The sequence below is a fragment of the Lutra lutra genome, chromosome 1 (assembly GCF_902655055.1).
Source record: "Lutra lutra chromosome 1, mLutLut1.2, whole genome shotgun sequence".
NCBI classification, from domain to species: Eukaryota; Metazoa; Chordata; class Mammalia; order Carnivora; family Mustelidae; genus Lutra; species Lutra lutra.
The window spans coordinates 173,822,414-173,838,256 of NC_062278.1; the positions used below are offsets into that span (position 1 = coordinate 173,822,414).

Below are 15,843 nucleotides of genomic sequence, written 5' to 3' on the forward strand. Positions count from 1 at the left end.
TCACAGAGTGGCACGTCAGGAAACATTTAATAATACTTATGTCCCCTTTTTTCATTAGCAGCATCAATGCACTGGGTCACTGAAGTCAGAGCAGTAAAAGGAAGAAAGCCCACTATATCAGATAACCATTGTTGTATGACAATTTGCTCCAAAGCACAGTGGTTTGAAATAGTACACGTTCATTGTTGCTCAGGAATATATGAGTGGTTCCACCTGTCTGGGCCAAGATTCGTTGATCTTTAATAATAGAATCCTGTGTCTCTGGTCAGCTGGGTCAGAGGCTGGGTGTTCTAGGAAAGATATCACTTATACATTTAGTGGTTATCTGGCTGGCTCTTGGCTATGGCAAGGATAGGAACTGGTTATGTATCTCTTATCACCTACTAGGCTAGCCTGGGCTTATTGCCATGGCATCTGATCAGGGTTCAAAAACACAATGCAAAAAGAGGCAAAGCCTCCTGAGAGCCAGATCGGAAACTGGCACATTGTCAATTTCTTCCACATTCTCATGGTCAAAGCAAGTCACAAGGGCAGTTCATATTCAAGCAGCAGGGGAAACCCTATTTCTTATTAAGAGTTGCTATCAAAGATGTTGGCCAGGTTGCAGAGAAAGGGGAACTCTCTTATACTGTTGGTAGGAATGCAGGCTGGTATAGTCACTCTGGAAAACAGTATGGAGGTTTCTCAAGAAGTTAAAAATAGAGCTACCCTATGACCCAGCAATTGCACTACTAGGTATTTACCTCAAAGATACAAATGTAGTGATCCAAAGGGGGCCCTGCACTCCAAAGTTTATAGAAGTAATGTCCACAAGAGCGAAACTATGGAAAGAGCCCAAGTGTCTATCGACAGAAGAATAGATAAAGAAAATGTGGTGTACATATACATATATACCATATATATGCATGTATACCATATGTATACATGTATATGTATACATTATAAATACATGTATAATTTGCATTATACATATACATGTATAAATATGGAATATTACTCAGCCATCAAAAAGATGAAATCTTGCCATTCGCAACTATGTGGATGGAATTAGACAGTATTATACTAAGCAAAATCAGTCAATCAGAGAAAGACAATTACATGATTTCATTCATATGTGAAATTTAAGAGACCAAAGAGAAGAGCATAGGGGAAGGTAGGGAAAAATAAAACAAGATGAAATCAGAGAGAGAGACAAACCATAAGAGATGATTAATCACAGGAAACAAACTGAGGGTTGCTGGAAGGGAGGGGGATGGTTGAATGGGGGTAAGTGGTTAACAGACATTAAAGAGGGCATATGATGTAAAAAGCACTGGTTGTTACATGCAGATGATGAATCACTGACCTCTCCCTCTGAAACTAATAATACATTATATGTTAATTAGTTGAATTTAAATTGAAAAAAGTTGCTGTCAAATTGTACTGCATAGGGCATGGATATAGGAGGCATAAAAAGTTAAGATCATAACCAATCTACTACATCTCCTTGTTCTGAAAAAAAGAGAGAGAGAGAGAGAGAGAGAGAACAATATTTGTCCATGTTTATGGTAAAGATAAAATGAGACAAAGTATTTAAAAGATCTAGAGCAATGGCACATCCTAGGCACTTAATACAGCTTTTGCTATGTGGATCAATCTTATGCACTAGAATTCAATCAAACATTTTCTTCGCAGCTTGTGTTTTTCTTTCAAAGAAAAGCTAAACTCCAAATAGATTTAATTCTGGCTGAAAAACAAATTATATGTACTTTATATTCTTTACATCTAGTTTAGAAATGATGAATATTATCTGCGTAGGCAGCTCAAAAATAGGATATGTTTCCGTTGTGAGTTGAATGAATTTGCATCTTTTCTGTGATGTGTTAAATAGAGAAGCAAGCTATAAATGCCAAGTGAGGGTTGTGCTGTCACTTGCTATGAAGGATCTGCTCGGTGGCCGAGGCCACATGCCTGGAGGTGTTGGTGTAACTCTGCATGAGCACAGTCCTTGGAGGCTAGAGATAAAGGCTGGTAAATATTACAGCATAATGGAGAGCCTAGGTATATTTAAGAGTACTATAGAATTTTACACAAGTGGTGGTCAAGTTATAAGGATAAACAGGTCTCTTCAGAAAAGGTTAAGAAGCAAAAGACTATACTTACCCATGCACGAAAAGTGCTGTACCAAATACAATGAGTATCTTGACTTACATACTGAGAGCTGAAAAATGCTATTTACGGGAGCAGAAAATTGCAGAGGCACATTGTATGAAGGACTATGTACAAATACTGGGACACAGAAAACGCAAATAGAAAGGAAGGGAATCACTGGCCATTCCTGTTGTTTATTATCTGATGGATTAGAGATGACAAGCAAGATAATGCAGGTTTAAGGCAAAAAGTGTTAGCTAGTTTTCTAACTTTTAGACTGGAAACTTTATTCTAAGGTAGGAAGTGCTTAGATAATAATTAGAAAACAAATGGGTCTACAGAAGGGTGACATAAATAAATAATATAAGGAGTTCTGTCTTCTAACAACTAACAAAAAGATAGATGAATGCCATATTGCAGAGTCCTGTCCTAAAATAATTCAAAGAAAAAAAGAAAAAAAAAGAACCTTTAATGAGTGCAATGAAGGAATCTTTGATCTGGCACCTGTCAAGAATATTAAGTAGTAAAAGCAAAACAGCATCTCTACTGGAGAGTATATTCTACGAAAAATTCACAAATCTCCCTCTTAGTTAACAAATTATCTCTTGGCAACAGTATTTTGCAACTAAATCGTGTTTTGTAAACTAATGATCTTTATCCCAAAATATAAAGAAATCATTTTCTTTTGGTGTTGCTAGAAAAATATATGGAGAAATGAAAGTTTTAGAAAATATTTTATCACATAATGTTATTTTTAGAATCATTCCTTAAAACAGTAAGGGGTTCCTCAAGAAGTTAAAAATAGAACTAGCCGATGATCCAGAAATTGCACTACTAGCTATTTACCAAAAGGATATAAAAATACTGATTCAGAGGGATGCATGCACAGTGATGCTTAGAGCAGTATCATCAACAATAGCCAAATTTTGGAAAGATCCCAGATGTCCATCAATCTATGAATGGATAAAGAAGATGTGGTATATGTATATGGAGTATTACTCAGACATAAAAAAGAATGAAATCTTGCCATTTGCAATGAGATGGATGGAGCTAGAGAGTATTTTGCTAAGCAAAATAAGTCATTTAGAGGACAGATACCATATGGTTTCACTCATATGTGGAATTTAAGAAACAAAACAAATGAGCACAGGGAGAAAAAGAAAAAGAGAGAGGCAAACCAGGGAAAAGACTATTAACTACAGAGAACAAACTGATGATTGCTGGATAAGAGCGGGGAGGTGGATGGGGGAAATAGGTCAGGGGATTAAAGAGTGCAATCGTGGTGATGAGCACCAGGTGATGTATCTAAGTGATGAATCACTAAATTCTACACCTGAAACTAATATTTCATTGCATATTAACTAACTAGAATTTAAATAAAAACTTGGGGGGAAAATCACTCCTTAGATAAGATACTTGATATATGTGTCATCAATGGACATTTGTTGAATGACGATTCCAGTAAGTGTGTTTTTATGGACCAGGATCATTGCTAAGTACTTTATAAACATTGTCACAACCATGCAACAATCTTATGATGTAGGTACTATTATTACTGGTTAGGAAACAGGCCCACAGAGGTAAGCAACTCACCACAAGTGGTACAGTTACTAAGTGGTAAGGATGGGAATCTAAACCAAGCATTTGGAATCCACATTAACCACTACCTTCCTTTCCCCAGGTGAAGTAATAATTAACACTGAAGAGATAGGTACACATTTTCTAAAGAACCTCAGAATCCAAGTCAAAATATCAAAATCAGTTTCCATTTCTGAAAATTACTTTATATTTTCGTATTTTATCAAAGCATTGTTTCTGGGTAAATATAGGGCATAATTCTGAGTTCTTCAATCCCATTCAATTTGCTTAAGAATCTCTTTGCTTTGACTATCATGAAGGTTTATATTTTAAAGATCTTAAACTGTGTTAAAGATAGTAGAATATGGAACAACTAAAATTAGAATCAACGGGTAGAAGTTGCAGGAAGAAAACTGAATGTTCCAAAGTACTTGAAAATGCTCTGAGCTACGACAGGATATAACACTCACGCAGGAAGTATTCAAGACAAGGTTAGCTGCTCAGAAGGAATGCTGCAGGTTAAGGGATATTCAACAGCAGTTGGGGAGGGGAGGATTAAATGGTCTACCTTCCAACCTAGAGAGTCCAGTAATTGGATTTACTCACTGCAATTTGAAACAATTTTGTTTGCAAAAAACAAAAAACAAACCAACAAAAAAAAACAAAAAAACTTCTGACCTGTTCAAAAGTCATAGCCTGTATGAAAACTAAATAGAGCAGTTCCATCTGACACTTTCCTCCAGCAGAGTGTCTCACATGGAATAGATATTCCATAAATGCCTATTACTATATTGACCATAGTTGGTACAATTACACAGACTACATGGTTTTTCAAAATAGCTATTATAGACATTTATTCTCACAGCTCAGATTAAATAAACTGCAAGGCTTTCAGAAACCTGTTACAATAGCTGGTACGATCTGATATCATAATCAGAACTCTATGTTATTCTCTGCATCCTTTTTCCTGTATTTCCTAACAATCATGGCAGTGGTTACTTCCCACTATATGAGAAGATTAGTCACTGATATTTAATCAGTGAAAGGATCATAATTAATCAAAGCGTCCATTTAGAAGAATTTGCCAGTGGTCTTTTTAGCCTTCTGACAAGTCTTATCTTGGAACACTGAAGTAAGCAGATTAAATAAATTGGGCTTTTTCAATACAAAATGTAATTCTGTAACTTCAATTACTTACAAAGTTTCCCAGAATTCTGAACTAGGACATATATATTCCACTCTCTATTTTAAGAACATATAATCAGTCTTTGAAGTAAAAGCAAAAAAAAAAAAAAAAAAATCCTTTGAAGAAAAAAAAAGTCCAAACCAAAACTTAACAGCTTTAAGTTCATTCAACACAAAGAACTATTTTAATATCACTCTCTCATCAGGGGACTCATAAGTATCCATAAATACCCATCCTTCACTACCATCTGAAGATCCACAGAAGACAGCCATCTAGAAGGGGTCATGACAAGGCTACCTTAGGAGGCTTGCAAGTTCATCTTTGTCAACTTGAAATTGAGTCTCTCAGCCCTGAGTTGGAATCTCTGCTCTGCTTCTTAGCAAGTGTGTTACCTACAACTGCAAAATGTTTTGAAGAAAAGCAGCTCTTGCGGTCAGGTTGTTGAGTGGATCAATTGAATCAAAGCTTGAAAAGCACTCAACAGCGCTTGGCACATGGAAAATATGGCCCAAAATATTCAACAGTTTTTCACTACATACTGTGAGCAAGTGCCTTTCATCAATGTCTCAGGAAATTCGAAAGGATGTGGATTGAGTTATATTCTGCCATATGAGCTGATCCCAAGAAAACATTCTCCCACTTTACATTTCTCCACTTATCATCTGACATTTCAGCTTGTTTTCCCCATTTCCAAAGAGATTCTTCTCACCTAGACTGATCTAGAAGGGAGTTGATGATGGGCATAAGGGAAAATAAAGGTTCAGTCTGTCCTATTTTTTATCATATCTCTGTCCCGACTGAGTCTCTAATGATAGATACATGTCATTGTACCTTTGTCCAAACTCAGAATGTACAACACCAAGGATGAATCTTCAGGTAAACTGCGGACACTGGGCAGTAATTATTAAGAAATATACCACTCTGGTGGGAGCCTTTTTTTTTTTTTAAGATTTTTTAATTTATTCATTTGACACAGGGATCACAAGTAGGCAGAGGGGCAGGGAGAGGGAGAAGAAGGCTCCCTGCGAAGTTAGGAGCCCAATGTGGGGCTCCATCCCAGGACCCCGGATCACAATCTGAGCCAAAGGCAGACACCCAACTGACTGAGCCACCCAGGTACCCCACGGTGGGAGTTTTTAATCCCTGGGAAGGCTAGACATCTGTGGAGCAGAGGTTATATGGGAAATCCCTGGATCTCCCTCTCAATCTGTACATTCCTTAAACTGTGCTAACAATGTTTTAAATAAATGAAGCATTAATAAAAGAATAATAACTTTAAAAAAGCTCAGTCTAACCTTTTAAAAAGTTGACCTACATTTTGGGAAAAAGTGATCTATATTTTGAGTCAATCCAGAGCCAACACTGTGAATTTTACTTTTTTTTTTTTTTTTTAACAACATTTGAGTGAGAAAAGATGTTGGAAAAGAGTTTTCCCATATACAGGAGAAAGCTGTCTCATGCCTCCATACTGCTCACAGGTGCTACTTCCCCTGTCTGTTAACATCCCTTCCCTTCATTTGTCAAAACTGCTACCCGTGCATCAAAAGACATCTCAGATGTTGCCATATCCGTGGAGTATTTCCTTTCCTGATTCTTCACAGTTAATCACTTATTTCTCTGTCCTACTTGATTATCTTTGACATACTTCTGTTCAGTGAGCTGCACATAGTTATTTGTTCATACCCCGTTCCTCAGCAGCTCCCATGGCTGAGACTCCTTGTGCCTTATCATTACCTCCTATGGTGCCTAACATAAACCGGGTCTTGATACATGTTGAACTGAAGCCCCATGGGAGGGTGGTAGCTAAGGGGGCAGATTTAGAGCTGGACTGCCTGCTTGAATCGAGATCTGCCTCTTCCTAATCAGGGGTAATGGTCTACCTTCCAACAGTAAATTATTATTATTCAGACAGTAAATGCCTTAGTTTCCTTACCTGTAAATAGATAATCATATAATATGTTATAGAGATGCTGTGAGAATTTAAAAAATCAGTACATGGAAATTCCTCAATCAGTGAGTACTACATAGTATTCTGTAAATGCCTGGTGTTGTGATGACTGTTGCTGTTATTGGTGGTTATAGTGATTTGTCCATAGATTTGTCTTGTCATCACTCCAGGAACATCCCAGCAAATATAACTTCATTGGTCAGCCTTGGAACTCTATCAATATAAACTGTTTTTGAGAGAAAAATCATATACTCCCAATTAAAAAAAATTCAGATAAAAATATTATAGAATGCCATCTGTTCATATGTTGGAGATGGCCAATTGGATGAAATCCTAAAGTAATATATTTAAGTGCTGACATTGTACTATTAGACACCTTTGACTGGGTATCGAGTTTACTCAGGTAATCTTTGTAAGACATATTCATAGGATGGATCATGGGGTGTATGCAACAAGAAAAATGACTGGTGTCTAGGAATCACTAACTCATATCCGGATTCACAGAGTGCTAATTCAGTGTTCAAGGCTCATTCCCACAGCCTTCCAAGGGAAACATGACAGAGCTGGTGCACAGAGACCTCCTCTCTGTCTCTAGCTGTCTTTCTATCTTCTCTGTAACACACACATATACTCACATACATACTGTTTTGTAATAGCTCCAAGTTTGAGAGTTTGAGTCTGTTGGGTAGGTATTTTTTCAATGCTCCTGTGAATAAGTGAATGGATGGGTAAGTGTGAATGGTGTTTCTTGCGGTCCAGTTGAGGTGGTAATGGCCTATATCACTATTCCATCACTACAAGGCTCATAAATATACCATCACGTCTTAACCCAATAGCTGATTCCCAAAAGTACTCCTACATGAACAACCCTGGTTTGCTCCATTATTTCTTCCCTGCAGCACACTTAGTACTGTTTGCAAAAAATCCTTAACACATAAATTTTCCAGGTCACTGTCAAGTCACACAATGCTGTTCAGAAAAAAAAAAAAATTCATTCTTATACAAATAAAATCTCTCTGAAAGCTTTCTTCAAGTTACTGGCCTACATTCAACTTGTAATCTATGTCCAAGTTTCTCCTTATCTTTTACACTGCTCTCATAAGTTCAGATGAATCTTGAACATTTGCAGGAGAAGAATCAAAGTTATACCAAATGCTTCCCTTATTAAAAAATGAACCTTCACTCAGAATTGGACAGTAAGAAACCCTCACTGGTATATACTTAATCATATGACTAGAATTCAAGTAACTTATACATAATATCTACCTGTTGACCCTTGACGATGTGAAAACCCAGCATGATGTAATCCTGCCCACTCTCTCTTTTTTTTTTTAATATTTTACTTATTTATTTGACAGAGATCACAAGTAGGCAGAGAGGCAGGCAGAGAGGTGGGGGGGAAGCAGGCTTCCTGCTGAGCAGAGAGTCCCATGAGGGGCTCGATCCCAGGACCCTGGGATTATGACCTGAACCAAAAGCAGAGGCTTTAACCCACTGAGCCACCCAGGTGCCCCCAGGAATGTGTATCTTAAGAGAGGGCAGGGGGTGCCTGGGTGGCTCAGTGGGTTAAAGCCTCTGCCTTCAGCTCAGGTCATGGTCTCAGGGTTCTGGATGGAGCTCAGCAGGGAGCCTGCTTCCCCCCAACCTCTCTGCCTACTTTGATCTCTGTCAAATTAAAAAAAAAAAAAATCTTTAAAAAAAGATACACATTTCTTCAAAAGGATAAACATCTCCCTGGTGGCTTTTCTACTTTAGTTTTTAATTCCTTCAAGTGTTGGGTATAAAATTTTGTTACTTTCTATCCTAAAACATTTGTGAACATATGTTTATTTCACTATTAATTTAATCAATTAGAATAGATATCTTTCCCTACATAAGGGTTCAAGTAGAAGATAGAGAATTGTTGATCCATAAAATATATAAATGTAAAGAAGCATTAAACATCTGACAACAGGGGTGCCAGGGTAGCATAGTCCATTAAGCATCCAACTCTTGGTTGTGGCTCAGGTTGTGATCTCAAGGTTGAGAGATTGAGCCCCATGTTTGTTCTGTGCTCACCATAGAGTCTATTTGAGACTCTGTCTCCCTCTTCCCCTGTTCCCTCTCTAAAATAAATGCATAAATCTTTTAAAAATATCTGACAATTAGAAAAAAATGTGTCTAATGTGAGCTGAGCTGGGGAAGGGAAGAACTTCTTTTGTTTTCTCTCTTTTCGAAACATCATTGTTCTGTTTTTTTTTTTCCTCTCCAGAGAGAATTTTGCATTAAAATCCATCTACTTTCCAATTTTTCTCAGACTATATTCAAACAGTCTCAAAAATTTTCAAACACCTAGACTCTACTAAATTAGGATAATTGATAAATAACTAGCATCTTCATGTGTAGTGAGAGGCAGTTTAACAAGTATGTATAGAGTAGTTGGTTTCTATCCTAGTTCCAAGGTTGTAGATGTAAGACACTGGACATGTTTCTTAGCTCTCTGTGCCTCAGTTTCCTCAGTTATAAGAAAGAAATAATAAAACAGTCTACCTTATAGGGTTGTTATGAGTAGGAGGTGAATTAATACAAAGAAGTGCTTAAATTGGTGCCTGTTACATAATTAATGCTCAAAAAGTTATCTAATGATAAAAATATTTCTGTGAGAGTTAACCATTTTGTCTTTCTCCTCTTCCTGTTTTATTGTCATAAGTATTGATACTACAAGGTAAACATAAGATCCACAAGTTTCCCCCACACCAACTCTTCAGTTGAAGCCAGAAAGTTAAGGTCACTTTTAAGTGGTTCTTAATCAATCACAGTGGACATCAGGGAAAAGTACTCAAGTCCACTTTTTCTTACTCCATGACTCTTACCATTGCATGACACCATGAGGTATTACAAGAAAAAGTCTGATTTTTTTCCTTTTGTATAAAAATAAATATTCACTATAATGTCAACATTCATCATATTGTTTAATAAAACTACTAATATCTTAGCTAATTAATAGGTAGCTGATGATATCTTCCTAACATCATTCTCAAAGCTACTATCCTTTCCCATTCTAGACATCTAAAATGTAGGTACCAACACTATCCACACCGAGAAAGGCAAGGAATGGAAATGGTAAGTAATGTATCTAATATCACATTCATGGGAGTAGACCCATGGTTAAAACCTTTTACACTTAATTCCAAATTCCATATACCTCTATCAAAAAGGACTCTACCATGAGAATGAAGAATATGGCTCTAGAGGCCTCCTCTGTATTCTTGTGTGCCAAATATCTATTTCCATGTCTTTTGACAGCCCCTCAGATTTTGATTTGGGAAGTTGTTCTTCTCCCACTGGGCACATTACTAGTGGGGCTGCTGTACAAGATTCTCTCATAATTCCCCCAATCCTAGGCAAAGGATGAAGACATGAACCAAGCTAGGGGAATAATTCACTTTTGTTCTAGAATTTGATTCTCCTTTCAAACCAATTTGTAGTAAATTCTCAGAGATTCCTTAAGCAACAGCCCGAGATTGAATTCCTAATGATTCTGTGCCCTGAAATTCCTGAATCCTGTTTCCCCACCTAGTTTCTTGTATTTTATTTCTGGCCCCTATCCTAATAGATTTGTGTTTTGTTAGTGTTAGCCAAGAACAATATCTATTTCTTACTAGAAAATGTTATAACTTACACAAATAGAGACATTCACCTTAAACATAGTTGTACTGAACACCTGTTCTTTTGTTTTTCGGTATAATATCTAGCATTGACCCTTCCCACCTTGTGATGTCAACAATTGCCCTCATCCATTCATAGACCACGTATCTCAGTTTGGGTTGGCCTCACCCACGGTGCTAATATTGGGCAACCTTAACACTAAATTCACCTCATCACAGTCACATGCTCAGTGATGGATTCATCACATAAATTGGTAACATCATAACTAACCACAGTTATTTCTGTGAAACAAATTGTGAAGGAATACCTTTCAGGTTGCTGTGAGAGAATCAGTGACTCAGTGAATATTTTCATACTAAAGTAGGTGGTAGATTGTGGAGAAAACCTAATTCTGAAAGTTTTTAAGCCCAAGAACACAACTATCCCTAAAGCTAAGAACTGTCCTGAACTTTTGAATCATCTAAGCCACTATGTTGCTTATCTCTCTGGTTTGGGGAGTCATATTTCTGTCAGTTGCAATTAAAACTGTCTGATCTAATATGACAACCAGTGAAAATTCCTCTCACAGTTTTGTTCTGATGCTAACATATGATAGTAAAGCTGTCTCTTCATGCCTTTTAGAACTCTAATTTTTTTAAAAAAACCTCCTACTTGTTTCTTATTGTATTTTTTTTCACTTTGATAAATATTTTATTTTTGCCATCTCATTTTAACACTAAGAGCCACATGGGGAAGGTAATGTTATTTTTCCATTTTGCAGATGGGAAAATCAAAGGAGGGGAAAAGTTTAGTAACTTATCCAAAGTCATACTGAAAGGTAGGCAGAGGACACAATTCTAGGTTTCTAAGAATTCACTGCTCTACCTTCTTTGGGAAAATATGGTGAATTTATTGAAAAAAGAGATGTCAAACACAGTCATATAGGTACTACTAAGGCAATAGTTACTCTACTATCTGCTAGAACTCTAAAAACCATGTTGTACAGAGTTGCCCAATTATTCTAGAATAAATGATTGACCCTTATTTTCTAAATATCTAAACTGTAAACTTTCATTCAATATGGATGAATATGAATTCAATATGAATCCTTATAATTTCTCACAGATTCATAAAAAAATGGTAAAATTACAAATGGTAAAAGGCAATCCAAAAAGAAATTATACTTAATATAAAAAAAATGATTGCTATATGACCAAGTAAGACTTCTACAGTTAAATAGGCAGAATACTGCAAGAGATTCCTTAATTAATATTAAAATAATTTAAATAAAAATTATACCACATATTCCAGTTGAAATCTATTTTATTCTAACCTGTAGGTGACTTTTTAACCTCTATCAAGTCTTAGCTAAATCAGAATGCCCTTGAGAATGCTCTTTGAATATGCTTAATAGTAAGTGAAATTTATTTATGGAAGCAAATTAGAGTAATGCCACTTTTAAGCTTTGTATGATTTGATCCTGAAACAAATGTTTGTGATGAAATAATAAAAACCCTTAAAATAGAGTTTTATTATCATGCAAATTCCCTGGGAGCTGACTATGGAGTATCACACAACATGAGGACTTTCACAGTTACAAAGTAGATAAATGAGAGAATCAATTGAACATAATGAAAAATAGGGCAGAAAACTTGTTTTGTACAATTTCAAATAGGATATTCACTTTTCAGATTACCTTATTCAGTAGACACACACTGAATAATCCATACCCTTGAATAATTCCCTCCCTGAGTGCAGGTAAATCCTTTGACTTGCTTCTAATTGATAGAATATGACAAAGTTAATGGGATATTGCTCCTGTTATTATGTTGTGTCAAGTAGGGCCCCATCTTAGCCAAATGGGTTGAGAAAATTTTTCACTGTCCTTGAAAAAACAACAACCATACAGAGGACAAAATGGCAAGAACCTATGGAAGGCCTCCAGGACCTAGGGTTGGCCTCTAGCCCCACCGTAAGAAGCTGACATACTGAGTCATACGGCCACAAGGAAATGAATTCTAGCATCAAACTGAGCCTGGAAGTAGATCCCCCACCCCCGCCCCAGTCAAGCCTCAGATGACACTGTAAAGGAAGCTGATACAGTAATTGTAGACTTGTAGTGTCGTCCTGACTTCTGACCTGTAAAAACTGTGACATAATAAATGAGTACCGTTTTGGGTTGGTAAGTTTGTGGTAATTTGCGATACAATAATAGAAGGATCCATATACTTTCTGCTCTGAAATTCATGTTCTCATATATATATATATATATATATATATATATATATATATACATATGTAGATAGATAGATAGATAGATTTAGATTTTATTTATTTATTTGACAGATAGAGATCACAAGTAGGCAGAGAGGCAGGCAGAGAAAGAGGGGGACACAGGCTCCCTGCTGAGCAGAGAGCCCGATGTGGGGCTCGATCCCAGGACCCTGGGATCATGACCTGAGCTGAAGGCAGAGGCTTAACCCACTGAGCCACCCAGGCGCCCCTCTTATATTTTTGATGAATCTCAGGACCTGTCATATAATAGATACACAGTAAATATTTGTTGATGATAGATGTGAAAGTAATTTTTTTTTAATCCAGAATTGGGACTACTGCCTTTACCAATAGAAGACACTGATAGTCTTTTGAAAAAGGCCATGCAGATCTGAAGATGTGATATGAAGCTTCTAAATTTTTCACAACTGATTTTGTTATTCTCATAGACACCCAAATAAGTAGTCATTATATGTGGATTATCAGATGAGGCTGATATTCCAGGTACCATTTATAAACCAGCACTTGGGTTTCAGAAATTCAAAATCTCTCCTAAAATAGTTTATGAGATATCACTAACTTGCAAATGAAATAAACTGAGAAAATTAAAGTCCTCAAAGACCAAAATGTAAGGAAACTGAACAATTCCTAAAGCCAAATATATGAAAAATTCCTGAGTGCAGATGCAGAGATCTTACCAATTAATTGGTGAGATTAATAACAACAAAAAGTCACCCATATATATATTTCAGTCAATATACAAATTTTAAGAACAAATATCTAGATAGAAAAACAATATGGAAAAAGGGGGGGGGGAATGCTGCTTCCTCTTCAGCATTAGTTTAGTAATGTGAATAAAATTATGAAAAAGAAAATGTATGATTCCAAAATTCACTACCGATATGCTGTCATTTACGTTGATGGCAAGAGATAAATACTCTTACATATACAAGTGCCCAGAAAACAAACTGGATAAAATTACTGAAAGACTGGCTTTGAACAAAGAAATAGTTTAAAAATAAAACTAATCCTAATTAACACTTGTGAAATGTAATGCAAATCTCAAGATCACACCAATAAATCTCAGATAGGATGGTGTGTAAAGGAAAACTGAGATTGAGCTAATCTCACTGCCTGCTGTATTAATTTTGCTGTTGCCACCATGACAGACTCACAAATGTAGTGGTTTAAAACAATGTGCATTTATTATCTCATGGTTCTGTTAGGCAGAACGCTGGGGGGCTTAGTGCTTCTCTACTTTAAGTCTCACAGGCTGAAATCAATGTGTCAGCATGGCTGCATTCGTTTCTGAGGTCTCTGGGAAGGATTCTACTTGCTCAATCAGGCTCTTGGCAGGATTCAGTTAAGACCAAGGTCCTGTTTCCTTGCTGGTGTTAGGAGTCATTCTCAGCTCCTGGGGCTTCCTGCATTTCTTACGATCCTCTCCTCCATTTTCAAAACCAGTCATATGGGATGTGTTTCCTCACTTGAAATCTCTTGCTTCATCTTCTCTCCTTCTTCCAAACTCATCTCTCTAATTCTTTTGCCTTCCTCCTTTACTTCTAAGGGCTCAGGTGATTACACAGGACCTGCACTGATAATCTAGAATAATCTCTCTATTTTAATATTTTATGACATCTGCAAAATCTCTTTATAGCACTACATAGATTATTGTTTGATTGAATAACCAGGAGATGGGAATATTTGAAATTCTTTGAATTTTTTGAAATTTTGCCTACCATACCTGGCAAAGGAAACATTCAGAAATACTGTCATATTGTTGGTGATGACTCATAAATACAACTTCAAATAAGATTATTTTTAAACTGAGAGTTAATTACTAGGGAATGTAAAAATAGGATGTATCTCCTCCAAGTCACTAAAGAGAAATGAGAAAAGAAAACTTAAGTAAAAAAATATATAAAGCAAAGAAAAGTGGAAGGAAGAAAAGAAGTAAAATAAAAGACTAGAAAGAAATAAATTTAGGAATTACATTAGTAAAAAAAAAAAAAGAATTACATTAATAAAGGCAAAATGTGAAAATAAAAAAAAAAAAAAAAAAAAAACAAAACAAAACCAAAAAACCCTATAGAAGTATTAGGTGAAAATGTGGAAGATAGTTTATATAACGTGAGAGTGGGAAGTCCTTATGATTATAAGATGTGGAATCTATGGGAGAAGAGATTAGCTAGGCCAATTAAATAAAAAATATTTCCAAATACCAAGAAGAAACAAAGTAAAAAACCAACAAAGCAGAAAACTTCTTGTTGCATAACTTCTCTAAATCAAAGAAAAAGAACAACCCAATAGAAAAAATAAGCATAAGACCTTGGGGCACCTGGGTGACCCACTCAGTTAAGTGTCTGCCCCTGGCTCAGGTCATAATCCCAGGGTCCTGGAATGGAGCCCCACTTAGCCGGGACCCTGCTTCTCCCTCTCCTCCTTGCTTGTGCTCTTTCTTGCTCTCTGTCTTTCTCTCTGAAATAAATATATAAATAAACAAATAAAAGAAAAATAAGCCGAAGATCTGGATTGAAAGTTGACAGAAAAACATACAAATATTTTTTTAAAAAACTGAACCGGTTTTCAATATATCATAAGAAGGAAAAACAAAATTATCACACTGATGAATGATGACTGCATTTATCATGGTTAGCAGTAATGTACAGAACTGTTTAATCACTGTGTTGTATACCTGCAACTAATATAATACTGTGTGTTAACTACAGTTCAGTAATAAATTTTAAAAAGGGAAAAAAAGTACACTGAGATTTTATTTTTAATCAGAGTAGAAACATACAGAATCTCTGGTAAATATTTTGTAAAGGAAACTTCTCTTAAACTGCTAGTGGAAGTTTAGATGGTATAACCTCAATATAGGGGAGATTGGGTAATGTCTCCCTTTTTTAAAAAACAACTTTAGAGTTCTGGACTGACAGAAAAATTCTGAAGACAACTGCTGAGACCTCACACTTACTTTCCCCAGTTATTAGCATCTAGCATTAATATGGTACATTTGTCACAATTAATAAGCCAATGTTGATATATTATTAAAATTCCTACATTATTATGTTTTTGGTTGTTTTTTTTTTTTTTTCCT

At 36.1% G+C, this 15,843-nt stretch overlaps 1 protein-coding gene across 2 annotated transcripts in view; it reads right to left on the reverse strand.

Moving 5' to 3' along the window:
* The window catches only part of GRM7 (glutamate metabotropic receptor 7), a 945,741-nt gene that overhangs the window by 527,570 nt on the left and 402,328 nt on the right, over window positions 1-15,843 (reverse strand). The window lies entirely within an intron of this gene.